The sequence below is a fragment of the Kogia breviceps genome, chromosome 19 (genome assembly GCF_026419965.1).
Source record: "Kogia breviceps isolate mKogBre1 chromosome 19, mKogBre1 haplotype 1, whole genome shotgun sequence".
Classification (NCBI taxonomy): domain Eukaryota; kingdom Metazoa; phylum Chordata; class Mammalia; order Artiodactyla; family Physeteridae; genus Kogia; species Kogia breviceps.
Window position 1 is genome coordinate 10677924 of NC_081328.1, and position 25967 is coordinate 10703890.

General features: G+C 47.3%; 1 protein-coding gene and 1 long non-coding RNA gene across 2 annotated transcripts in view; one reads left to right on the forward strand and one right to left on the reverse strand.

The window, feature by feature from the left end:
* Positions 1 to 12765, reverse strand: part of SPNS3 (SPNS lysolipid transporter 3, sphingosine-1-phosphate (putative)) — a 60681-nt gene extending 47916 nt beyond the window's left edge. The window contains exons 1-4 of the mRNA XM_059046758.2: positions 12622 to 12765; positions 12279 to 12404; positions 10551 to 10658; positions 8596 to 8688 (exon numbers count right to left, since the gene is read on the reverse strand). The gene's annotated coding sequence lies outside the window, so the exon portion shown is untranslated. The remainder of the gene's footprint in view (positions 1 to 8595; positions 8689 to 10550; positions 10659 to 12278; positions 12405 to 12621) is intronic.
* On the forward strand, positions 12628 to 14770 carry LOC136793286 (uncharacterized). The gene is made up of 2 exons (XR_010838380.1): positions 12628 to 12999; positions 14363 to 14770. It is a non-coding gene; the product is annotated as an uncharacterized lncRNA (long non-coding RNA).
* Positions 14771 to 25967: the final 11197 nt, after the last annotated feature.

Here is a 25967-nt window from a genome sequence, read left to right on the forward strand (position 1 = left end):
CCCTTCCCTTTTGGTGTGGACCAGGATCTGAGGAATGGAACACAACCTAAGTGGTGGCCTGAGCTGTACACAGCACCAGGGACTTCCCTGGCGGTCCAGTGGTTAGGACTCTGTGCTTCCACTGCAGGGGGCGTAGGTTCAATCCCTGGTCAGAGAACTAATATCCCACCTGCCACATGGCGCAGCCCAAAATAAAAATAAAAAGTTAAGCTGGGGCTTCCCTGCTGGCACAGTGGTTGAGAATCCGCCTGCCGATGCAGGGGACACGGGTTCGTGCCCCGGTCCGGGAAGATCCCACATGCCGCAGAGCGGCTGGGCCGTGAGTCATGGCCGCTGAGCCTGCGCATCCGGAGCCTGTGCTCCGCAACGCGAGAGGCCGCAGCAGTGAGAGGCCCGCATACCGCAAAAAAAAAAAAAGTTAAGCTGGAGGCCCTGACTCTCTTGTTATTTAGGGCAATTTATTTTCCAGGGGCCAACCTAGACCCTCAAGCAAAAAGACAACACCTGTCTTCCCCATGTATTCAAGCACAACTGAAAGCAACAGGAGGACAAGCTGAGTCATGACTCCCAAGGAAAGAATTTGGAGACCCAGGGACTTGAAGCTCAGGTTCAAGTTCCAGCTCTGCCTCTAGGTGTCCCGTGTCCAGCTGTAACACTCACACCACCAAAGAGAAGGAGTTCCTGGCTCCTGGCTCCACGTGAGACTACCCCACCACCAAGCCACTGGAGAGATGAGGCCTTCATAGCTGCCCAAGAGAAGAGACACTGCAGCAGGTAACTGCGTCACTCTTGGCCACATTTGCCTGGCAGCTAAGGGGGCAAGGAGCCCTTGGTCCCCACACCAAGCAGCTTGAACTAATTATCTGTTGCTGCTTAGCAAATTACGCCCAAATTTTATGGCTTAAAACAATAATAGTATTTTTAATTATAAGAATTATACACGGGACTTCCCTGGTGGTGCAGTGGTTAATCCGCCTGCCTATGCAGGGGACACAGGTTCAAGCCCTGTTCTGGGAAGATCCCACATGCCGCAGAGCAACTAAGCCCGTGAGCCACAACTACTGAGGCCACGTGCCACAACTACTGAAGCCCGCGCGCCTAGAGCCCATGCTCTGCAACGAGAGAAGCCACCGCAATGAGAAGCCCGCGCACCACAACGAAGAGTAGCCCCCACTCACCGCAACTAGAGAAAGCCCGTGTGCAGCAACGAAGAACCAACACAGCCAGAAATAAATAAAATTAAAAAAAAAAAAAAAAGAATTATACACCATGACCAAGCAGGATTTATCGTAAGGATGCAAGGTTGGTTTAATATCTGAAAAATCAATTAATGTAATATACCACATCAATAAACAAAAATCATATGATCTCAATGGATGCAAAAAAAAAAAAAAGGCATTTAACAAATCCCACACCCTTTCCTGATTAAAAACACTCAAACTAAGAATAGAATGGGGGCTTCCCTGGTGGCGCAGTGGTTGAGAGTCCGCCTGCCGATACAGGGGACACGGGTTCGTGCCCCGGTCCAGGAGGATCCCACATGCCGTGGAGCGGCTGGGCCCGTGAGCCATGGCCGCTGAGCCTGCGCGTCCAGAGCCTGTGCTCCGAGGCGGGAGAGGCCACAACAGTGAGAGGCCCGTGTACCGCAAAAAAACAAAAGAAGAATAGAATGCAACTTCCTGATTCTGAAAAAGCGCATCTATGAAAAATCCACAACTAACATACTTAATGGTAAAAGACTGGATGTTTTTCCCCTAAGATCAGGAATAAGACCAGAATGTCTGCTTTTACCACTTCTACTTAACATTTTAGTGGAGGTTGTAGTCAGGGCAATTAGTCAAGAAAAAGAAATAAAAGGTACCCAGATTGGAAAGGAAGAATTAAAACTATCTCTAGTCACAGATGATATGATCTTTTATATGGAAAACCCTAAGGAATCCACTAAAGGACTTTTAGAACTAATAAATGAGTTCAGCAAGTTTACAATACCCAAAAGTCCAATTGTATTTCTATACACTTGCAATGAACAATCCAAAATGAAATGATACCTCAACTATATCTCGTTTTTTAAATTTTTTTTAAGAATTTAATAAAAGAATAACCAAATGAAATTGAGAAAACAATTCTTCTCACAATAGCCTCAAAAAATAAATAAAATAAGACACAAATGAACCTATCTATGAAACAGAAACAGAATCACGGACAAAGAGAACAGACTGGTGGTTGCCAAGGGGGAGGGGGTTGGGAGAGGGATGGATTGGGAGGTTGGGTTCAGCAGATGAAAGCTTTTATATATAGAATGGATCAAGAACAAGGTCCTACTGTATAGCACAGAGAACTGTATTCTATATCCCATGATAAACCAGAATAGAAAAGAATATTGAAGAAAGAATGTAGAGAGACTTCCCTGGTTGTCCAGGGGGTAAGACTCTGAGCTCCCAATGCAAGGGGCCCATGCATACCACAACTAAGAGTTCACGTGCCTCAACTAAAAGATCCCACATGCCACAACTAAGACCCATTGCAGCCTAAATAATAAATAAATAAATAAATATTTTTTAAAAAAAGAATGTATAACTGAATCACTTTGCTATACAGCAGTAATTAACACAACATTGTAAATCAACTATACTTTAATTTTTTTTAAAAAGTCACCCAGTCACTCTCTGTCCCAGCTTCATAGTTTAATGCTCTGCATGGCTCCTATCACTGTCTGCTAGTTTTTTGGGTTTTTAAAAAATTTTTTAAAATACCTTTATTGGAGTATAATTTCTTTACAATGTTGTGTTAGTTTCTGCTGTACAACAAAGTGAATCAGCTCTATGTATACATATATCCCCATATCCCCTCCCTCTTGAGCCTCTCTCTTACTCTCCTTATCCCACCCCTCTAGGTGGTCACAAAGCACCCAGCTGATCTCCCTGTGCTATGCGGCTGCTTCCCACTAGCTATCTATTTTACATTTGGTAGTGTATATATGTCAGTGCTACTCTCTCACTTCGTCCCAGCTTCCCCAGATTTTCTTTTTTGATGTGGACTAATTTTTTTAAGTCTTTATTGAATTTGTTACAATACTGCTTCTGTTTTATGTTTGGGTTTTTTGGCCTCGAGGCATGTGAGATCTTAGCTCCTGGATCTGGGACTGAACCCACACCCACTGCATTGGAAGGCAAAGTGTTAACCATTGGACCACCAGGGAAGTCCCTGATAGTTTTCTTGTTTGTTTTCTTTCTTTCCCACTGTCGGTCTTAGCAGCTGCTGCTGTCACTAGTACCTTGCACTCAGGCTGGGCTCATTCACATTTTAATAAAGAAGGGAGTGAATTGCTATGTGACTTCTGGTAGGTCAGTGCTATTCTCTGAACTTTCTCCATGAAATAAAGTTATGTAACTGGGTAAAGCTCTTTGCTTCTGAGGATCAATGAGCCTTTAAGGCAAATCAGAGTTATAATGGTCAGTGACCACCAGGTGTTGCTAAAGATAGCTTCTTTGCTAAGAGTCAGTTCCATGGCAGGGTAGTTCCAAGGCTGGACAGGAGGGCTCAATGGTCAGCTCACCACTATGAGGGTCTCCAAGAACACCTGGAGTCAGCACATGCCTACTAGAGGCAGGGGTCTCCAGTGACTCGGCCAGCCAGGCAGAGGCCCCAGGGCTGGGGCCTCAGTCTTCCCATCTGTCCATTGGGTGTAGACTCATTTTCCAGGTTCTACTTCAAATCCTTCCTCTGTAGCAGAATTGGGGTGGGAGGAAGGCGGATGGAAAAGGGGAAGAGGGTACCCTTTTCGTCCCTCTTCTGCTCTCAGGGGCCCTTCTCTTGGAACAGGGACGTGTCTTTCTCAGGGTGCCCACACATTCAACAGGAAATCTCCTGTGACAGGGTGACTTCATTATCACCATGCCGGTGATGAGGCAGAAACAATCATGTTACACAGAATTCCTCTTGTGTGAGTTGGGGAGACCCTGGAGAAGGAGGGGAAATGTATTTTTCTAAACCAACAAATGTTAAGACCATTAGTAGCTCAGGGTTCAACAAACACAGGCCACCAACCAGTTTTGCTAACAGGTTAGAGTCTGCAGACCCCTGGTTTAGAGGAAACCCTGTAAGGAGCCGCTTGGGGTCCCAGGCATCTATGAAACAGAAGAGCCTCAGCGAGAGACACTGATCTGTGCAAGGTCTGCACTTTCTTCCTTCCGATAAAACACACACAGAATAGGCTTAACACACTGCTATGAGTGTTGAGTCCAGGGAGAGACCAGTTTGGGTTCTGGGAGAGGAAGGAGAGAGGCAGCCAGAGACAAGAGGAAATGCCTGGGGCTTTGGGGTGACTCTTCAAGTCCCCGAGTCTTGGGACTTCTCTGTGGTCCAGTGGTTAGGACTCTGTGCTTCCACTGTAGGGGGCATGGGTTCGATCCCTGGTCAGGGAACTAGGATCCCCACATGCCATGTGGTATGGGCCCCCCCCCCACCAAAAAAGACCCCAGATCTTCAGTGAGAATGAATTTTTCTGCACACATCCAAGTGGTCAAAATGGTTAACATGAGAGGGCTTATGCCTCTTGCCAGAACACTCATCCTCATCCCGATTCGATCCAGCCCCCAAAGAGAAGGGGGGCATCTTTTCAGGGGTATATTCAGACCCAGGACCGATGAAAGACTTGGGGACACAGCCTCCCACTCCTTGTCAAATACCCATGGGCAGAGGGGAGGAGCTGAGAAAAGGGAACCCTCTTGCACTGTTGGTGGGAATGTAAACTGATACAGCCACTATGGAGAACAGTACGGAGGTTCCTGAAAAAACTACAAATAGAACTACCACACGACCCAGCAATCCCACTACTGGGCATATACCCTGAGAAAACCATAATTCAAAAAGAATCATGTACCAAAATGTTCATTGCAGCTCTATTTACGATAGCCAGGACATGGAAGCAACCTAAGTGTCCATCAACAGATGAATGGATAAAGAAGATGTGGCACATATATACAATGGAATACTACTCAGCCATAAAAAGTAATGAAACTGAGTTATTTATAATGAGGTGGATGGACCTGGAGTCTGTCATACAGAGTGAAGTAAGTCAGAAGGAGAAAAACAAATACCGTATGCTAACACATATATATGGACTCTAAGGGAAAAAAAAATGTCATGAAGAGATTAGTGGTAGGACGGGAATAAAACAGACTTACTAGAGCATGGACTTGAGGATATGCGGAGGGGGAAGGGTAAGCTGTGACGAAGTGAGAGAGTGGCAGGGACATATATACACTATCAAATGTAAATTAGATAGCTAGTGGGAAGCTGCCGCATAGCACAGGGAGATCACCTCTGTGCTTTGTGACCACCTAGAGGGGTGGGATAGGGAGGGTGGGAGAGAGGGTGATGCAAGAGGGAAGAGATATGGGAACATATGTATATGTATAACTGATTCACTTTGTTGTAAAGGAAAAACTAACACACTATTGTAAAACAGTTATACTCCAATAAAGATGTTTTAAAAAAAAAATTGTACACTTCAATGGTTTTTAGTCTTTTCAGAGTTATGCACCATCACCACGATCAACTTTAAAACATTTCCTCAGGGAGTTCCCTAGTGGCCTAGTGGTTAGGATTCTGGGCTTTCACTGCTGTGGCCCACGTTCAATCCCGGGTTGGGGAACTGAGATCCTGCAAGCTGTGCAGCACGGCCAAAACATAAAAATGAAAATAATAATTATAGTAATAAAATACTTCATCAGCACAAAAAGAAACCCTGTACCCATGAACAGTCACTCCCCATTTTTCCCCAACTTCTCCCCTTTACCCCCCACCTCAGCCCTGGCAACCACCAGTCTACTTTCTGTCTCTATGGATTTGCCTACTCTGGACATTTCATATGAATGGAATCATACATCGGCCTTTCGTGTCTGGCTTTGTTCACTGAGCATAGTGTTTCCGAGGTTCATCCATGTCATTACGTGGATCCATACTTCATTCCTTTTTATGGCTGAATACTATTCCATTGTAGGGATCCACTATGATTAGTTTACGCGTTCATCATTGAAGGACATTGGCGTTGTTTCCACCTTTTGGCTATTACGAGTAATGCTGCTATGAGAATTCATGTACAAGTTTTTGTGTGAACCTATGCTTTCAATGTATTGGGTATATACCTAGAAGTGTAATTGCTGGATCAAATGGCAGCTCCCTTTTTAACAGCTTGAGGAACTGCCAGACTGTTTTCCACAGCAGCTGCACCATTCTACATTCCCACCAGCAACTTGCGAGTGTTCCAATTTCCCCACATCCTTGCAAACATTTGTTGTCTGCCTTTTTGATTCTAGCCATCCTAGTGGGTGTGAAGTAGTGTCTTACTTACTGAAGTTTTGATTGGCACTTCCTCCATGACTAATGGTGTTGAACATCTTCATGTAGTTATTGGTCATTTTCATATCTTCTTCAGAGAAAGGTCTATCCAAATCCTTTGCCAATTTTTATATTGGGTTATTTTTCTCTTTATTGTTTGTTTGGTTGGTTTTTGGCCACATGGCTTGTGGGATCTTAGTTTCCTGACCAGAGATGGAACCCGGACCAGGGCAGTGAAAGCGTGGAGTCCTAACCACTGGACCACCACCAGCGAATTCCCTGTCTTTTTATTGTTAAGTTGTAAGAGTTCTTTATATTTTCTAGATACAAATCCCTCATCAGCTACATGATTTGCAAAACTATTTTCCCATTCTCCCATGGGTTTTTTTTTCATGTTCTTGATATTTGCTTTATATGTTTTAAGGATATATTATTAGGTAATACAACTTGAGAATTTTTCATCTTAGCAGGTTGTTCCTGTAATCATAATGTAGATATTCTTGTTTTTCCTCATAAATATTTTTTGTCTTAAATAATAGTTTGATATTTGTAGAGATACACCAGCTTTCTTTTGGTTAGTATTTTCTATTTATTTTCAACCTTCCATATCCTTGTTTTAGATGTTTTCTCTTGTAAACAGCATGAATCTGGATTCTTTTTATAATCCAATCTGACAGCCAATCTGGCCAAGTTGGAGCATTTACAATTATCATGACTCAGGCTAAACAGAGGTGTCTGCAATCTGCCATGGGCTGGACAGGAGGAGGGAAGAGGAACTGCCATTTATCAAATGTTAGTTTTGTGCCAGCCCTCTGCCATGTGTGTCCCACAGGTGGCCTTGGTCAATGCTCACACTGTGTTGGCATAAATATAATTACTCCTTTTTTTTCTTTCTTTTTTTTTTTTTTTTTTTTTTTTTTTTTCAGCACCGCGCGGCTTGCAGGATCTTAGTTCCCTGACCAGGGTTTGAACCCACATCCTTTGTGGGGATGTGCAAGTCCTAACCACTGGACTGCCAGGGAATTCCTGAAAGTTTTTTTTTTTAATTGAAGTATAGTTAATTTACAACGTTGTGTTTTTATCAAGTGTACAGCAATACTTTTTCAGTTATACATATATGTGTGTGTGTGTGTATATATATATATATATATATATATATATATATCCTTTTTCAGATTCTTTTCCATTATAAGTTATTACAAGATATCGAGTATACTTCCCTATGCCATATACTACGTCCTTGTTGTTTACCTATTTTATATGTAGTAGTGTATACATGTTAACCCCAAACTCCTAATTTATCTCCCCCACCATTACTCCTATTTTACAGAGGAAGGGATCAAAGTTCTGCACAGTTAAGTCACCCAAAGCCACACAGCTAGTAAGTGGCAGAGTCAGGGCCCTGGCTGGGCTCCAGACCCCATCCCCACTACCTGCAGGGCAACCAGGAACCCTCCCAGAACGGGCAGGATCCAGCTGCACCTTGAAGGTCAGATTGTGATAGAGAAAGAAGGAAAGGGTTTCCAGGCAAAGGGAAGAGTCACACTGTTGGGTGCCCAGGTGCATCACGGTTGGTCAGAGGGTGAGGCCCCTCCCCCCCCCTCCACTTAACCCCGCCCACCCGCAGGTATAGAAATGTCTGTTCCCCCCACTCCTTCCCTCTCCCTGGCATTTCCCCTGCCCATGACAGGCACAACAGGTCAGGCTGAGAGCTTTCACAGGAATCTGGCAAACAAGGCAATTCTGTTCCTGTTCCAGTTGTGTTCTGGGGAAATGTTTAACCCACTGAGTGGGGAGGGGGACTTGTAGCATTTGTCAATTGCCATGGTATAAATACTCCCATCGTGGCCAGACCTGCCACATCACTAAATACACAGCAAGCCTAAAAGAGCCAGCTCCAGCCCACCGCCCTACCTACTCCCTCCTGGAAAACTATGCCCAAAGGTACGCCCAACTGCTACTGGAGGCTGTGCCTTCCCAGTGGGGTGCAGATGCTTCACACCCCCTCCCCCTTCTCCTTCTCCAGCTGGGCTTGGCAGTGTCTGCCCTTCAGGGAGCAGTAGAGAGACACAGCTGAAAGAGAGCACTGGCCCAGCGAGCTGCTGGAGACAACGGATGCACTGTGAGCGCTCAGGGGTGCACTTAGTGCTCACACAACTCTGTGTGTGCCCGTGTTTGGGGGCTGCTCTTGAAGTTGAACCGGAACACGCACCTGTAAGCGGTGATTTTTTAAATGTGATGTTTTAAGAGTACCTGTGGGGCACTTCCTGGGTGGTCCAGCAGTTAAGACTTTGGGCTTCCACTGCAGGGGGCGTGGGTTCGACCTCCGGTCAGGGAACTAAGATCCTGCATGCCATGTAGCCAAAAAGAAAAAAAGTACCCATGTGTTAATTATGCCCACAATTGTGTCTTAAGCTATTAACTACAAGGGGCTTCTCTCTGCCTCAGCTGTTCTGAACCCCTTCCCTGCTTCCGACCCCATGAGCACAGCAACTTCGTTCAGCCTGGGTCTCACATATGGCCCGAGACCAACCTAGAAACCTGTTGCAGGGGGATGGGCTGGGCCAGGTGAAGGTTCGTGGGACACAGCTGAATCCTCAGGAGAGTGGGAATCATGGTCAAGGAGGGCAGTGACCAGGAGGAAGCCAGGGGAGGGGGGGAGGGCGGACACAGGCTGTCAGCAGGAGGCAGGCGAGGAGGGGGTGGAGCACAGGCAGCGGAGCCAGTGATTCAGGAAAGGGATGCTCGAGACCAGTGCAAGAGCCCTCAGTCATCTGCCTGCAGGCTCCCTTGGTCCCACTGCAGAGGCGTGTGGGAGGCAGGGGATGGACACGTGTCTAAATCAACCCAAGGGACCTGTGCCAGCCAGCTACCAGCTGACTCCATCACTCAAACTGAATGGCATTTTCTTGGCTCCAAATTTGCTGGTGGGCAGAGCTCCAGGGAGAGGCTTGATTCTAGCCAGGGAGAGGCAGAATACCCAGAAAGGGAACTGGGGCTGCTGTGTCACCTGAGGTCCCCAAATGCAGCCTCTCCACCCACACTGCCCCCAGGACTCCCCTCCCCTCCCCTCCCTTCGCTGCTCCTCTCTTCCCCCATCTCCCTGCCCAGCACACTACGTCACTGGGCTGGTCGATGTTTTCCCAGATGATTGTTTGTAACCTGTGTGCACGTGTGAATGTGCGTGTGTACCTACAGTGCGTGTACAAACCCGTGTGTGCTCGTCCATACTGTGAACACTCAAGTGTGCCTGTGCACGCACAATACCCCCATGTATGCCTGGACATACACACATACACGCCATGTGTGCCTAGACCTTGAATCCTCTTCTTTGGGGGTTATTTTGCCAGTATTCCATATATCACCTACAATGGATGTTAAAATGGCAGCCACTCACATCTGAAGTCCCTCAGGGGACTTCCCTGGTGGCGCAGTGGGTAAGACTCTGAGCTCCCAATGCAGGGGGCCGGGGTTCAATCCCTGGTCAGGGAACTGGATCCCGCATGCATGCTACAACTAAGAGTTCACATGCTGCAACTAAGGAGCCCGCGTGCCACAACTAAGGAGCTCACCTGCTGCAACTAAGACCTGGTGCAACCAAATAAATAAATAAATGAAGTCCCTCAGGTCCCCCAGTTCAACCCTACCAGTGCTTCTCAGAGAATCACTATCGGTATTTATTTGTGAGGGTTTTGGTTTGGGTTTGGGTTTGGGTTGCACTGCGCAGCTTGTGGGATCTTGGTTCCCCCACCAGGGATCAAACCCCAGCGTTCAGCAGTGAAAGCTTGGAATCCTAACCACTGGAGAACCAGGGAATTTCCACTATTGGTATTTGAATAGAGATAATTCTCCTTTGATGGGACCAACTCCCAACCCACTGCATGAGTTCAGTAGTCCTGGTCCCCTAGAAGGCACAAACCGCTAGTAGCACTCCAGAAATGCCCTCACAAGTTTCCAGCCTCTCGTGGAGGTGGGACGGTAGAGACCCAGGTGAGGACACCACAGGCTTTGTCAGTGGCTGGATTTTCTCCACAGAATCTCTGCAAAGTGTCTGGCCCCTGTGCTTAAACTCCCAAGAACCGCTAGCTGCCTACCTCCTGGAGCCATGCATCCCATGCACAGGCAGCGAGCGCTACCTGAGAGGAGGTGCCCCATCACTAGTCCTACTTCCTCCCCTCAGGGGCCACCCAAGCGCTGACCCCACTCACCTGGGCCTCACGGTGCTCCGAGGAGGCCAGGCCACAAACAGGTGGGCTGGATAGGGGAGGTTCCTGAAGACTCCGGAAGAAGAGAAGCCCGTCTGACCAGCAAGAAAGCTGTAGGAACAAGGTAGAGCGCTGAGCTCGGCCAGGAGGCAGCTCTCGGGCCTGAGGCTTCGAGATGCAGGAGATGCCCACAGATACTGAAAGGGCTGCCTTCTCTCCTGCCATCCTGTCTACCGCTGCTCCAGGTGGGCGAGTGTGGTAGGTGGGGAGGAGGGGTCGCTGGGAACCGAAACTAAAGCAAAACAGCTGCCCACTCAGGCCCAGAGGGCCCAGCTGGGCTAGTGTGCTGTGTAGCACGAGGCGGTGAGGGTGGGGGTGGCGTGTGGGTGCCCCGGAGGGTTGGTGGCATGTGCTGCCCGGGTCTTCTGATGGACCTACGCACCCCGTTCCCTTGGGTACGTGTTGGGGAGCCCAGTTGCCCAGGGATGACCTCACTGTACCAATCGATCCACACCCATCTGGGGCAGAACCGTTTTGCCCAGTGTAATTCCTGGATCCTTCGTTTTTTTGTTTTTTTGCTGAGCCACGAGGCATGCAGGATCTTAGTTCCCCGACCGGGGATCGAACCCGTGCCCCCTACAGTGGAAGCACGGAGCCTTAACCACTGGACCGCCAGGGAAGTCCCTAGCATTCCTGATAAAAATACTTGAGAAGACCTTCTTCTCTGGAAGTTAGATCTATGCACACAACCATCTTCCATCTGGCAAACAGGCTAATGTTGCTTACCCAGATTTTTAAAGTTCAGCTTGATGACAATTATCTAACAATTTTCTTCATATCAAATGTTTCTACCCAGAGGGAATCTTTCCACTAGATTTTTTTCAAAGTATCTCCCTTTGCAGCAGATTTGAAATAAAATTTTAACTTGGGGGGGCTTCAAATCAGTGTATCTTCTCCTGCCCTCTCGTCCTCAGCTTAACACGACTACTCTTTGGACACAGCTGCTTAGAGGAGAAAACGAAGAAACAAAATAACGTTGTGAAACCAGAAACTGAGGGGGAGATTATCCTTATCCACACCCATATATCTTCCTTCCTTCCTCTCCCTCCCTCTTTCTTTTTTTCTTTCTTTCTCCCTTTGTAAGCAGATAGGTTGCGGGGCAGGGTAGGGGGGTGTGGTACCTGGAGAAAGAGAACCAGGAATGGCTTTCTTGACATAAGAGAATCCATTTTGGCCTAAGCCATTTTGTAATCTAAGCCTGGACACAATGCTTCCCCTTGAACAGTTCTCAGTAATTAATGATCTTAAGGGAGGGAATGCAGAAACAAGGGAGGCTGCCCTGAAACAGTAGTGCAGCCCCGTGCAGGGTCCTGGTTCCTCAAGGGATATAGGCAATAGTGTATCTTTGCGTTCTGCAGGAGCTAACGCCCCGCCCAGGTGAAGGACGGAATGATGATGTTGACAGTCCTGACTTCAATCAACTCAGGCTTGGACTCTGCCGCCCTTTGCCCCAATTCCATGCTGAATTCTCCTGTGCTCTAGCGCCCTCATAAATACACAATGTACTCTGAGCTTAAAACTTCCCCAATTTTGCTGTTCTCGGAGACACTGCTTTGGGAGAGATCCCCCATGTTTTCCTTACTTGCTGCAAGTAATTCTAGCTTTTCAGAAAGATTCCCTAAGGTTCCTGGCACTCCTTAAGCCCCAGGTGGCCTAAAGCACACCCCTCACCTCCAACCGCGACCCTCCCCCCACCAGCAGCACGTGGCATACAAAAAGAAGAAAAACTCAAAACTCAAGTCTCCAGCAGCCTCTGGCAACCGCAGGTGAGAACTTCAGGTGCGATCCAAAAGGATCCTGTGAGTCAAGGGGAAAATAAGGTTTAATTTACATAAGTCTCGTTTTGACCAGACTTTCCCCAACCTCTGTCCACCCACCTCCACCTCCACTCCCCCACCCGCCCCCCCGTAAGGGTTTCCAGCCCCTCCCCTCCAGCCGTCCCTGACCTACCGTCCCGGACCCACCCTCGGGCCGGGCTCCCAGTCTCCTCCCCATCGAAATCCAACCCGGTCACCTTAGCCTCTGGCTGAGCGCACACACGGGGACACAGCCCAGCAGGAAGCGTCAGGAACTGATCACCGCCACACGTTCACGCCCACTGGGGCATCGCCCGGCTCTTGAGTCCCTTCCAGATCCTCATCCCAAACCTGGGGCTCCGGATCTCTAACCCCGGAGTTCCCGGAAGTCGGCCGAGAGGATGCACCCCACCTCCCCTCTCTTCCCTTCCTCCCCCCTTCCTCCCCGCGCCACACCCGGACTGAGTTCCGGAAAAGTCCCCGGGCCTGCCGAGGGGTCCTGCAGGCGTTCCCTCTCCCGTCGGCTTTCTTTATTATTCTAATCGACTGCTGGGGACACCCTTTGTCAACTGCCGAGAGCTATGCAAATGACCGCGGTTGGTATTGTTATTACTAAGAGGCGCTTGCTTTCAAAATCGCTTTGAATATTCTAGCACCAAATCTTCTCTGTTCCGGGCCTGGGGGCTTCCACCGCGTTGGCCTTTTTTCCTCTGTGAATTGCAGGGCGGAAGCCCACCCTTAGCCCTTCCTGCTCGGAGAGGAGGTGGTTTGACAAACCGAGTGGGGAAGGCAGATAGCTTGAACTTGGAGTTGGCCGGGCCGGGTCTCGGGTTCTTCCTCTGCGCCCGCGTTACTGTCTGACCTTAGGCAAGTCACTTCGTGTCTCCGAGCCTCAGAGGGGACTGAACGCCCTCTTCAGAGGGTCGTCGTGTGACCATGTGCCTGGCGAATGGAAGTAAAGCCCCTGGTGCCCGCGCACTAAAGGACCTGGGCCAGTGACAGGTCAGGTGGCAGTGGCTGTCTCCACCCGCTGGGGGAGGGCTGACAGAGTTACCAGATTTAGCCAAAAAAAAAGGTTTTTTTAGTATAAATAAATAACTATATTTTTTTTATGGCTGCGTTGGGTCTTCGTTGCTGCGCTCTGGCTTTCTCTAGTTGCAGACGAGCAGGGGCTGCTCTTCATTGCGGTGCGCAGGCTTCTCATTGTGATGGCTTGTCTTGTCTTTGTCTGCAGAGCATGGGCTCTAGGTGCGTGGTGGGCTCAGTAGTTGTGTCGCACGGGCTTAGTGGCTCTGCCGCATGTGGGATCTTCCCCGACCAGGGCTCGAACCCGTGTTCTCTCCATTGACAGGCAGATTCTTAACCACTGCACCACCAGGGAAGTCCCTAGATTTAGCAAATTTTTACAAAAGGATGCCCAGTTAAAGTAGAATTTCAAATGAGACGTTTTCTTTTTATTTTTGAAGTACATAAGTATGTCCGTCCCATACACTATTGGGGATATACTTATACTAAAAAATTGATTTATTGTCTGAAATTCAAATTTATCTGCAGACCCTAAAAGAGATACTAAGGTTCTGATAATGGGTTTCTTGCTGCCACCTGAGAGTTTTCATTTGGGACTGAGAACTCTGGGAGACACGGGGTGAGAGCCTGTGGAAGAAACATGGGCTGAAGTAGGAGAAGGATCTAGAACACAGGCCTGAAAAGGGTAGTGGCCACTAGGCCTGGTTGACCTTCTGCTCTGACCAGCAGCCTGGATGGGGGCTGGGGTCGGTGGACCCCTTCCCCCCACCTCCAGTTTACCTGCTCCTCCTCCAGCTCTTGCTGGTCTGGCCACCAGCCCACTCCCCAACCCACATTCCCTGCACCAGAGGGACAGCAGGAGGCATCACAGAAGAAGCTAGAGCCAGGTGGTAAATCAGGAGTAAAGCTAGCTCTGTGTTAATTGTCTTCCAGGAAACCAGACTGTGTCATTGCAGAAAGCCAGCAGAAGGACACGCCCCAGAGTTGGTTTAACCTGTTGTGGCCAGACTGGCTGAATTAACCATCCCTCTGTTGAACACGTGACTAACTCCAACCCCGTGGCCACTGGGAGGACATTCATCCAGCAAACATTTTTTCATCTCCTTTGTCCATCCCACAGGCAAGCTTCAACTCCCTCCTCCTCTGCCATCCTGACTCCACCCCCATCACCATTCTGCATCTCCCTCCGCCATGGCACCTAGTCAGTCCCTCTGGGTCGGTCCCCGGGCCCCCCTGCTTAGCTCCGGCTCATCAGTGCTCACCTTGAACTACTGCAGCCTCCTCCCCATCTACCCATATACCCCAGCTCCATTCCCAATAAAAACACGTCTCATCTTGCCACTTCTCTGCTGCAACTCCTCTGTTTTGCATCAGAGGCCAAGACCCAGCCCTCAGGGACAGAAAAGCAGGACAAACCAGGGTGCCTGAATAAAACATGCCTCTTCCAGTCACCCAGGAGAAACTGTTACTCATCGCAGGTGAGGGGGCGGGGAAGACAGCTCTTGAGAGGGCTGGGGTCCAGGCTGCCCTGCCAGCTGTCATCAACTGAGGTGAGGAAGACAGGCACGGTGGGCCCCACTCCAGTTACAAACTGTGTCTGGGTTTCTATCTTAGATGCTCAACCTCATTCATAACATAAGAAATGTAGATTAAAACTACAAGGGCTTCCCTGGTGGCGCAGTGGTTGAGAGTCCGCCTGCCGATGCAGGGGACACAGGTTTGAGCCCTGGTCCAGGAAGATCCTACATGCCGCAGAGCAACTAAGCCCATGCGCCACAACTATGGAGCCTGCGCTCTAGAGCCCACAAGCCACAACTACTGAGCCCACGCGCCTAGAGCCCATGCTCCACAACAAGAGAAGCCACCACAATGAGAAGCCCACGCACCGCAACAGAGTAGCCCCCGCTCGCCGCAACTAGAGAAAGCCCCTGCACAGCAATGAAGACCCAACACAGCTAAAAAATATATATATATATATATATATATATATATATATATATATATACACATTTTTTAATGGCATTAATGAGGGACTTCCCTGGTGGTCCAGTGGTTAAGACTCTGAGACTCTGCACTTTCACTGCAAGGGGCCCAGGTTTCATCCCTGGTCGGGGAACTAAGATCCCACATGTGTGGGTGTGGCCAAATAAATGAAAAATAAATAATAAAATGGCATTAATGAAACCAGGAGGCAGTGCCCATCCCTTGATGGACAGGGTCACTCCTCTGGGTCCAGAGCGGGTGATCATGGGAAAGCTGCATCTGCCTGCAGATGCACCTGGGCACCTGTCTCTCCTGCAGACATCTGTTCCCCAGGGCTGGGCAGCTTCTTCCCTCCCATCACCTGTCTGCTTCTCCTCCCATCACCTCTCTGCCCACCTACCTCTACCCCTGAGACCCTTGGCTGGCCCAGGGGAGGAACTAAAGACAGCAGTGGAACAGGTTCTGTGGGCTACCTCCTCAATGACTGAGGTCCTGGCCTCCCTCTTCCTCCCTCCTTAGTGGATCAGGCTCTGCCTAGTTTACCCTGCCTATGCACTCCTCCCCACCTTCCTGAGCCCTTTCAAAGGAGGCAGCTCTCATACTTGCTAGAGCTTGACCCACCCAGATCCTTCCCCCAGCCACGCCTCCTCCTTTAACAGAAGATGTCTGTGCCTGAGGCTGGGAGACCTGAGATGCCCGCTACCTTGAGCCTCCCTGGGAGGTGAGAGGAGGCAATCTGAGCCTTCAGAGCAGACTCAGAGGCCCTAGTTAGCAGGAAGCCACCTCCCTCCAAAGCCTCCTGCTGGGCTCAGGACTGGCTTTTTCGCTTGATATGGGAGCCAGAGGGAAAATATGGGAGTCCTTGGAGCTGAGGCTGGACATGTTTCCTGCCCCTCATTCTCTCTCCCTTCCTCCCTGGGCCTTTCTTCCTAGATCAGCCCTGGCTCCCTGATGAAGTCACTCTCCTTCTTGGGGCTTCATAGTCAACCTTCAGGAAGAGATGCTTGGGCCCAGAAAGTTGCCTGTTACCAGATGCCCCCAGGTGGTTCTGATGCAGGTGCTGCTGTGGACAGGCTTAAAGAAGCAGCCCTTTTGTACATTTCGGAAACGTTTTGTCTTACGTTCCTCCTGGGTGTACCTCCAGAAGCCAAGGGTCTGAAGTTAGCAAGCAGGAGGCTGGGGCTTCTGGGGACAAGGCAGATGATCCTCTGGGTGGGTCTCGACCCTGAAAGCTGCTGCCATCATTGGGCTTCTACCTGAAGCCTGAGAAGGAAGCCAATGCAAAAAGGAGAGCAGGGCCAAGCAGAGAGAGAGACAGAGACCTGCCAAGGCCTAGGGACATCACTGGAGCCCTGATTTAGTAGGGAAGCCAGCCCAACTCTTGGAGTCAGGGGACCCAATACATCCTTAGGCAGTAGAGTTAAGTGTTGGGTGATTCTGGTTGTTTGCAATCAAAGAATCCTAAGGGACACACCAATTCTATTCACATTTTTAATAGGAAGATAATGGCGATTAATATAGTAGGGAGAGGGAATTCCCTGGCGGTCCAGTGGTTAGGACTCCCTGCTTCCACTGCAGGATGTCGTGGGTTTGATCCCGGTTGGGGAACTAAGATACCACAAGCAACTGGGACACAGCCAAAAAAAAAAAAAAAATACCTCAAATATAATAGGGAGAATTACATGTAAATTTCTATCAGAACAACTTAGAGAAGAGACCTTCAACAAAGTAATTATCTTCTCTGAGACTCTGTTTCTTCATCAGTAAATTGGGCATGATAATACTTACTTCAAAGAATGTCAGGACTAAATCAGATGACCCAAACAATAAACACTGTGTGTGCGGGGAGTGGGATGGGGATGAAGGTGGTCAAAAGGTACAAACTTCCAGTTACTAGATGAATACGTTCTGGGGATTAATGTATAGCATGTGACTATAGTTAACAATACTGTATTGTATATTTGAAAGTGGCTAAGAGAGTAGTAAATCTTAAAATTTCTCATCACAAGAAAATAATTTATAACTGTGAGGTTATGGATGTTCTAAACTTATTTTGGTAATCACTTTGCAGTATATACATATATAACATCATTATGTTGTACACCTTAAACAAATACAATGTTATATGTCAATTATATCTCAATAAAACTGGGGGAAAAGTTTTAAAATAGTACATAATGAATAATTGCTGTGATAAATGAACCTTGGCCTTTTCTTCACACCCTATAACCAAACTAACTCAGAATGGATCACAGGCCTAGAAAATATAAGAGCTACAACTACAAAATTGCTAATATAAATCTTATGGGAAAATAGTAATGGCCTTGGGTTTGGCAAAGTTTTCTTATATATGACACAAAAAATACAAACTATAAAAAAATTGATAAATTGGACTTCATTAAAATAAATACTTTTGCTCTTCAAAAGACACAAAAATGAAAAGGTGAGCCACAGTTTGGGAGAGAGTTTTTGAAAAACATGTCTAAGAAAGGACTTATAACTAGAATACATGAAGAACTTCTACAACTCAATAAGAAGACAACATAATTTTTTTAAATGGGCAAAAAATTTGAACAGATATTTCATCAAATAAGATGCATAGATAGCAAATAAATATTTGAATAAGATACTCAACATCATTAATCATTAGGAAAACGCAAAGTAAAATCACAATGATGTACTACTGGAATGGCTAGAAACTTTTAAAAAACTGACCTTACTGAGTGTTGGCAAGGATGTGAAGCAAGTAGAACTTTCATACACTGCTGATGGGAATGTAAAATAGCAAACACTTTGGAAAGCAGTCTGGCATTTTCTTTAAAAATGAAATACCTACCATACAACCCAGCCATTCTGTCCTTTGATACTTACCCAAGAAAAACGAAACACGTCCACACAAAGTCTTTTTTGTGCCACGGGGCATGTGGGATCTTAGTTCCCAGACCAGGGATCGAACCTGCGCCCCCTGCAATGGAAGTGCGGAGTCCTAACCACTGGACCCAGAGAATTCCCCAACAAAGACTTTACACAAATGTTCATAGAAGCTTTACTGGTAATAACTCCAAACTGGAAACAACCCAAATATCCACCATTAGAATGGATAAACAAATTATGGTATATCCATACAATAGAATGTTACTCAGTAGTTAAAAAGAACAAACTATTGATTCACACAACATGATGAACCTCAAAATAATTATGCTGAGTGAAAGAAAACCAAAAAGAGTATATTCTGTTTGATTTCATTTATGTAAAATTCTAGAAAGTGACAGAAAAGGAATCAGTGATTGCCTGGGGTTGGGGTGGAAGGAAAGAGGGCACGAAGAAACTTTTAGGTATGATGGGTAGGTTCATTGCCTAATGAAGGTGATGGATTCATGGGTGTTTACATGTGTTGAAACTCAAATGATATACTTCAAATATGTACAGTTTATGTCCACTATATTGTAATTTTTATTTTATTATTTATTTATTTATTTATTTATTGGCTGTGTTGGGTCTTCGTTGCGGTGCACGGGCTTCTCAGGGCTTCTCATTGCGGTGGTTTCTTTTAATGTGGAGCACAGGCTCTAGGCGCGTGGGTTTCAGTAGTTGTGGCTCTCGGGCTCTAGAGCGCAGGCTCAGTAGTTGTGATGCACAGGCTTAGTTGCTCTGAGGCATGTAGGATCTTCCCGGACCAGGGATCAAACGCATGTCCCCTGCATTGGTAGGCAGATTCTTAACCACTGTGCCACCAGGGAAGTACCTATATTGTAATTTTTAAAAGGTGATTATGAACGAACACGTGTTGAGCATATCTAGGTACAACCAGGCACTGAAGGTACACACAGAAATCAATCCAGATTCGTTTAAGCACAAAGAACAGAAAACCCAACTTAAATTGGCATAAACAATAATAAAATGCATTATGTCATCTACCTAGAAGGCCAGAGGCTTCAGGTAGAGTTTGACTCATCCCTTCCTCATACTAGACACCATATTTAGCAACATCTTGGAATCCCCATAATTGTCAGGGAACTTAGCTGCAAATAAAAGAATATACTCTGACTGGTTTAAACAGCAAAGGAATGTATTTAAAGATATAAATAGCTCCCACAGTCTCTGAGCAGGATAGAGAATTGGGCTTGAAGGCTACATAGCCGGGAACAATATGCCAATTTTACCCCACGACTGTTATCAGCAAAGCACCTGTTTTTTGCCACCACTGGGCATTGTCATAAGGGAGACATAAGGGAGACATAAGGATCTCCACTCCGAGTATTCCAAATGCCCCACAAAAGCTCTGAGTTCCTGCCACTCCCTGCAGCATCCTCTTCCTCATATACCTCTCTTCTGGATCAAGGTCAGCTGCATCTCACTGGAAAAGCCTGGACCACATACTTATGCCCTAACTACACAGGAGGCTGGAGAGAAGAGTCTATCTTTTATTGTACCTTCTATTTTCATAATGGGAAATTGTCTTGGCTTGTGTAGCAGGGGTTTTCAAAAAGATGCTGGGTGACCACAAGATAAAAAAGGTCCACTACAGGGACTTCCCTGGCGGTCCAGTGGTTGGGACTCTGCGTTTCCGCTGCAGGGGCCCCGGGTTCGATCCCCGGTCGGGGAACTAAGATCCTGCATGCCGTGTGGTGTGGCCAAAAAAAGAAAAGAATAATAATAATTAAAATAATAATAATAATAAAAGGTCCACTGTAAGCCCTATTTGGGAGAGATTATTATTTATCACAGTATACGGTTGAGGAAACTGAGAGTCACAAGAAGTTAAGCTGCTTATCCATGGTTACCCAGCTGAGCCTTGCCTGAGGATTCAAACAAGGTCTTCCTGTGTCCGTAGCTTGAGTCAGGGTAGGTAAGAGGGATGATGAAATCTTGTCCCCTACCCTCACTGGCCCTCTCACGTGAAGACACTGCTCTCCCTTTGACCCCTGGCCATGTCTCAGAATCCCAGAAGGAAAACACTGTAACCAGCGGGGACGGGTTAGTTCACTCTGCAGAAGACCCTGGGGGGATCAGCCACGGAAGTGACAAAAGGTAAATCCCAATCCTGTTTGTCCCATGGCAGTGTAAACGTCACAGTTTTGTTGTTGTTGTTTTTAATCAAGATGGAAACTAGAGGGCTTCCCTGGTGGCGCAGTGGTTGGGAGTCCCCCTGCCGGTGCTGGGGACGCGGGTTCGTGCCCCGGTCCGGGAGGATCCCGCATGCCGCGGAGCGGCTGGGCCCGTGAGCCATGGCCGCTGCGCCTGCGCGTCCGGAGCCTGTGCTCCGCGGCGGGAGAGGCCGCAGCGGTGAGAGGCCCGCGTACCACAAAAAAAAAAAAAAAAAAAGATGGAAACTAGAAAACAAAGCAAAACCAGACAGATGTACCTCTTGATGGAAGTCCCTAATACCACATACAGAGGTGTCTTGGAACAAAACGGAATCCAAATCTGATCAGCTCTGTAGGTCTGATTACCACTTCACAGAAAATAGAGAAAGCTGGAGCACATGTTAAATGACAGACCACGTTGATGTGGTCAGTAAAAATCCAAATCTCAAGATATTATATAAGAACAGACGACCAGGGGCTTCCCCGGGGCTTCCCCGGGGCTTCCCCGGTGGCGCAGTGGTTGCGAGTCCGCCTGCCGATGCAGGGGACACGGGTTCGTGCCCCGGTCCGGGAAGATCCCACATGCCGCGGAGCGGCTGGGCCCGTGAGCCATGGCCGCTGAGCCTGCGCGTCCGGAGCCTGTGCTCCGCAAAGGGAGAGGCCACAGCGGTGAGAGGCCCGCGTACCGCAAAAAAAAAAAAAAAAAAAAAAAAAAAAAAAAAAAAAAGAATAGACGACCAGATTTCTTCAACAAATAAATAGCAAGGAAAGACAAATAGAAATGGGGAGGGGGAACCTACAGATTAAAAAAAGACTTAAGGGGGTTTCCTTGTGGCCTAGTGGTTAGGATTCAGTGCTGTCACTGCTATGGCCTGGGTTCCCAGGGAACTGAGATCCCACAAGCCACTCAGCCCGGCAAAAAACAAAACAAACGCAAAACCAAAAAACTTGAGACGTATAACCAATCAAAAAATATGGACATTTTTTTAGATCATAATTCAAACTGTAAACTAGTAAGTAGTCTACAGTTTTAAATAGTAATAATAATAAAAAACTAAATAGTAATAATAACAATAATGATGAGGCAGTTGGGGATATTTGAACACTGACTGAATATTTGATAATATTAAGGAGTTATCAATTTTTTAGATATGATAATGATACTATGCTTATGCTTATAAAAAGAGTCCTAAGCTGGGACGAAGTGAGAGAGTGGCATGGACATATATACAGTACCAAACGTAGAAGGGATAGTTAGTGGGAAGCAGCCACATAGCACAGGGAGATCAGCTCGGTGCTTTGTGACCACCTAGAGGGGTGGGATAGGGATAGCTGATTCACTTTGTTATAAAGCAGAAACTAACACACCATTGTAAAGCAATTATACTCCAATAAAGACGTTAAAAAAAAAAGAGTCCTGATGTTTTAGAGATACTGAATATTCCAGGTGAAATAATATATATGGGTTTTACTCTTTTTTTGGCCGCGGGGCTTGCGGGGTTCTTAGTTCCCCAGCCAGGGGTTGAACCTGGGCCCTCCGCAGTGAAAGCATTGAGTCCTAACCACTGGACCACCAGGGAATTCCCTCCCTACAGGCTTCACTTTAAAATAATTGGGGGTGGGGCTTCCCTGATGGCCCAGTGGTTAAGAATCCACCTGTCAATGCAGGGGACACAGGTTCGAGCCCTGGTCCGGGAAGAGCCCACATGCCGGGGAGCAACTAAGCCCGTGCAGCACAGCTACTGAGCCTGCGAGCCACAACTACTGAAGCCCGTGCGCCTAGAGCCTGTGCTCCGCAGCAAGAGAAGCCACAGCAATGAGAAGCCCACACACCGCAACAGAGTAGCCCCTGCTCGCCGCAAGTAGAGAAAGCCCACGCACAGCAACAAAGACACAACACAGCCAAAAATTAAAAAAAAAAACATAATAAAAGATAAAAATAATAATAATTGGGGGTGGAGTGGGGAGATATTGGCTATAAGTTGGTAGTTGTCCAATCTGATGACGGATACACAGGGGTTCATTATTCTATTCTCTTTACTTTTGTATATGTTTGAGATTTTCTGTAGTAAGAAGCTATAAACCAACAATGAACTTCATGCTGTGAAGAATAGCTCCATTACCCTGCCAGGCTGTACTCACTCCTCACCAACCCCTCCTTAGATGCCACACTCTGTCTCAGCCTAAAAGAGTTACAACTAAGTGAAAGAAGTTATAAAACATGCACTAAGTTTGTGCTGCAGTCCCCTTTCCTCCCATGAGATACATGATGAGTGAGTCAAAAACTCTTCTGAGAGTGCTGCGAAGCTAAATTATTTTATGGGGTAAGAGAGAGACTGCCTCTGATAATGCGTATCAGTTGGGTTTCCAAGGGCCTTTGTTCATACTTGGCAACGTTCCCCTGTCTTAGTTTGGATTCTCCCAGAAGCAGATCCTGAGACAAAGATTTGAATGCAAGAGGTTTCTTTGGCAGGTGATCCCAGGAACACCTGTAGAGCAGTGGGGACATGAAGCAAGCAAGGGGAAGAAGCCAGTAAAAAGCACTGTTAGGGGCTTCCCTGGTGGCGCAGTGGTTAAGAATCCGCCTGCCAATGCAGGGGACACAGTTTCGAGCCCTGGTCCGGGAAGATCCCACATGCTGCGGAGCAACTAAGCCCGTGCGCCACAACTACTGAGCTTGCACTCTAGAGCCCGCGAGCCACAACTACTGAAGTCCGCGTGCCTAGAGCCCGTGCTTCGCAACAAGAGAAGCCGCCGCAATGAGAAAACCATGCACCACAAGGAAGAGCAGCCCCTGCTCTCTGCAACTAGAGAAAGCCTGCGTGCAAGGAAGACCCAACACAGCCAAAAATAAATTAAAAAAAAAAAAAAAAAAAAAAAAAGCACTGTCGGGACGTCCCTGGTGGTCCAGTGGTTAAGACTCTGCAGTCCCAATGCAGGGAGCCCAGGTTCGATCCCTAGTCAGGAAACTAGATCCCACATGCCACAACTAAAAGATCCCGCATGCTGCAACTAAGACCTGGAACAACCAAATAAATAAATGTTTAAACAAATAAATAAATAAAAGCACTGTTGGGTAGGTGACCTCTGTGGGCAACAGTGCCCGATTCTGCAGGGGACCTCTGGAGATCAGCGCAGAACAGGCCTCTCAGAATTTTCCCACCTGAGGGGTGATGAGCTGGAGTAAATACCGACTCCTATCATCAGATCAGTAGCCCATTGAGGACAGCTGGGGGTGAGAAGGGCATGTTAATTCTCCCACACTTTTGGCTGCTATGCTGGCAGAGTCAACTCCAGCCAGAGAAAGAGATCCTTCCACAAATAGATGCAGACCGTGGCATCCACAGTGCCCCATTTTAGTAATCCCAGCAGGGCCTCGTATCATTAGCTGCAGTTCCTTTGGAAGAATTACTGTTAGCGTTTTGATTATCTAATTATATCAACATACACATTGCCTAAGTATAGCTAAACAAGGTGACCAGATGTAGTTATGCTTTTTTCGGGGGGTGGATGGGCGGGTGTTTCAGTACACTGTTTATGGGACTTTGTCAAAGATACATGGGTGTGAACTTGCCCTTGTGCAAATCACCATGTGCTGTCCAGAACCCTGGGGGACATCACCATTCAAGGTCAGCCCTGCTGAAGAACCAAAGTATCATTCCATCTCAGAATGGAAGCAGAATCTTTAAGGCATCGGGTTAAATGCTCTGATTTTCTTTGGGAATGATAAGCTCTTAAGGGTGAGATTTATGTCTGCGTGGAGGGTAGGAATTAAGTCCTGAATGATGCAAGATCGCCTTTCAACTCCAGACTTTTCTCACGTGCACCCACCTGCTGAATGGATGTGTGAAAAAACAGCGAACAAGCGATTGTCGGAAGGAGTGAATAAGTGCATTTTTAACTGTGTCAGGAGTATAACATCATCTATCAGCCTCCTTTGATCCCCCTGAAGTAAACGATTTTTTAAAAATAGACCCCGTTGTTTAGAAATGTTAACTGTAGCAGTTATAGCCCTAAGTATTTGAACCACTAAGAAATCAGCTCACAGTCTCTTCCTAGTCATCAAACTATGTGTTTCCTTTGTTTATGTGTGTGTGTGTACACAGAGCCACTCTTTTTTTTTCATACTCTTCTTTTAAAAAATATTTATTTATTTTTGGCTGCATCTCATCTTAGTTGCTGCATGCAGGATCTTTCATTGTGGCATGCAGGCTCTTGGTTGCAGTGCTCGGGCGAGAGCCCACAGGCCGCAACTACCAGACCTAACGCAGCCAAAAATAAATAAATTTATCTTAAATAATAATAATAATAATAATAAAAAAGAACCTTGTCTGAGTTTTTCCATGAACCTGGAAAAACGGTGCCAATAAAACACATTCTTCTGAGGATAGTTGTTTTTTCAATAACAGGAGTCTCTGGTCTATCATGTCAACACTTTCACCAATATCCTCAACTCTCTTCCACACTTGTCTTTGTGTCATACCAGCCCTAAATCGTTCCAAATCCCCATCCTCTCTGTGTCTACATCTGGGCAAGTGAACACGGCTGAAAAAAAAAAAAATCACATATCTGGGCAGGTTGGTGCTGCTATAAATGTATTCCAACAGCAACTGGGCTCTCAAGGTTGCCTGGTCATTCTTCCCTGTTTCCCTAGTCAATTCTCTACCGTTCTCCACAGTGGCCATTTCTTCTTTTGTTTTTTATGGCGGTACGCGGGCCTCTCACTGTTGTGGCCTCTCCCGTTGCGGAGCACAGGCTCCGGACGCGCAGGCGCAGCGGCCATGGCTCACGGGCCCAGCCGCTCCGCGGCATGTGGGATCTTCCCAGACCGGGGCACGACCCCGTGTCCCCTGCATCGGCAGGCGGACTCTCAACCACTGCGCCACCAGGGAAGCCCACAGTGTCTCTTTCTGAAACCTCCACACCCCTTTGTCCCCTTGCTCCTTCTGCCTCCCCCATGGCCTCCTGCCCCCTCCCCCCCAAACTCACCTTCATCCACATTAGTTCCTTCCTCCTTCTCTATAGTTTCAAAGAGAGAATTCCCCTTCCTGTTTGGAGTTTGCTTCTCCACCTGTGCTGTGGGGCACACCTCCTCCCCTTCTTGGGGACCCTGCTTACTTCGTTACCTTCTTGTTTTCCTGAATCTTTTTTTTTCCTTCGGCCGTGCCATGCAGCTTGTGGGATTTAAGTTCCCCGACCAGGGATCGAACCCAGGACCTCAGCCCTGAAAGCACGGAGTCCTAAACACTGGACCGAAAGGGAATTCCCTCTCCTGAATCTTTATCATCCTTCTTTTCACTGACTCTTTATTGTCAGCATTCCAGATTATTCTCAACTCCCTCATCCTAAAAGGGCAAGCACAACTGAAACCCAATGACAAAAACTTCTCTTTTGGTCCCACTTTTTAGCCACTGCCTTCTATCTTTCTACTCCTTCCTTGATAGTTGTATTTCTTGGAAAAGTCACCC